This window comes from Triticum dicoccoides, chromosome 5B, assembly GCF_002162155.2.
Source record: "Triticum dicoccoides isolate Atlit2015 ecotype Zavitan chromosome 5B, WEW_v2.0, whole genome shotgun sequence".
Taxonomy (NCBI): domain Eukaryota; kingdom Viridiplantae; phylum Streptophyta; class Magnoliopsida; order Poales; family Poaceae; genus Triticum; species Triticum dicoccoides.
The window spans coordinates 339,508,986-339,510,920 of record NC_041389.1 but is presented as its reverse complement, the minus strand read 5'-3'; positions in this window follow the sequence as shown (position 1 = coordinate 339,510,920).

Below are 1,935 nucleotides of genomic sequence, written 5' to 3'. Positions count from 1 at the left end.
CGCTTCGTCCTCGTCGAGCCCAAGCCGGAGCCCGGCCTCCCCGCGGAGTACGAGGAGATAGCCCGACGCGGCTTCTCCGGTGAGGACGCCCTACAGTGGGCGCGGGACGACTACCTCCGCGACGAGATGGTCCGGCAGCGCCGGGCCCTGGAGGAGATAGAAGCCCGCAAGCGTGGGCGCGAGGACGAGCACGGCGTCGTGATCCTCGACAACGACGACGACGAGGACGCCCCCGGACCGTCCAACCCGCCGCGCCAACCGAGGGAGGGATGCAGCAGGGACGGCGGCGGCGGAAGCGGCGGCGACGACGATGACGACGACGGTGGCGGCAGCGGCGGCGACTACACGCGGTTCTACAGCCTCCTCGGCATGTAGAACTGCAAGGGCGGACGGCGGGCGGCGCGGAGCGGCGAGGTAGACGGCGAGGAGCGGTGATGGAGACGGCGAGGAGCAGCCCCTGGCAGTTTTTTTTATAAAATATGTTTAAATTTGAACGAACTCGCCGAAGTTTGCGTTAAATTTGAGCCATGTTTGCGCCGTATTTAAGTTTTTCAAAAAAAAACTGGGCGCGGCGACTGGGGGGCATCACGCCCCCAGCGCGCGGTTTAGCACCGGTGCGCCTCAGAGGGCGATTTTTAACCCCTCCTGAGGGGCCAACGGCTGGAGATGCTCTTAGAGCGACGGTCCGATGTACCGTAGGTCGATGGTTCAAGCCCCTCCGAGACCACTGAATTTTTTTATGCCACAATAAGCTTACGTAATATAAAACCGGCGCTGACATGCGGGCCAGCAGCAGTTCATTTTACATCTGTAAGCCTAGGCCTAGCTATATAATGTGTATCAAGTTTTATTCTAAAAATAATAAAGTGGGAGATTTCAGCATGCATATATGCATGAATTGAAAGGCTAACGGAACGGCGATCGTATTGCACATCCGGCCATCATACATCAATCTACGTCTCACTCGATTTCGTTATTTTCAGGCCGGCCGATCGATTCCTTATGTTCCAAGGTATGATGACGAATATATTACTTTCTCTCTCTGAGAAAAAACACGTGTGACGGATGTCGATGAGGCAGCCGACGCGCGCACCAGTCCTTTAACATTCAATATTCCACACGTTCTTTCTGCGGCATGCATGCAGCCGAAACGCAAACGTGACGTACTGCGCTGCTCTGCTGCAACGGTGCAACACTCGTTTTCGCTGGTGCCTTTGGTGCGAATCATCTGTCGCAGCGCGCTTTTAATTAGGTGCTGGTTCAATTTGTTCGTTAATTCCAAGCGATTCGTCTTACTTTGCCATGCAGCCATGCCAAGCAAGGTGCTGATCCAGCTGTCCACGAAGATAATCTCTATTGAAACAGTCTTTCACCTCGCTTTATAGATAAAAAGTAAAATTCGTGTGAGAAATTTCCAATCTAAACGTTTCAAAAATAATCTAATCTATTAATCTCTAATCATGGTGCTACAAAGACACAAAAGGTAATAAAAATTACAACCAGGTTTGTAGACCTCCTAGTGATAACTACAAGTACTGGAGAGAGCCGAAGGTGCGCCGCCGTCATCGTCCCTCCCTCACTAGAGACGAACAAACTTTGTTGTAGTAGACAGCCGGGGAGTCATTGTGCTAAGGCCCCGTAGGTCCAGAGCAGCAATCATCATCGATGAAGTAAGTCGTAGATTGGAAACATCAACCCTATAAACAGCCAAACCAAGACAAACAAGACCGGATCCAAATAGATCCACTAAAGACCAGCACCGGCATGATCCCACACGAGATCCGGCGGAGACACACCTCCACACACCCTCCGACTACACTAGACGCAACACCGGAACGGAGATAGAAAATGGAAGACATTATCCCTATTGAGGGACATCGCCGCCGCCACATAATCCCAACCAAGATACTAAACCTAATAAAAACAAGAACGGGT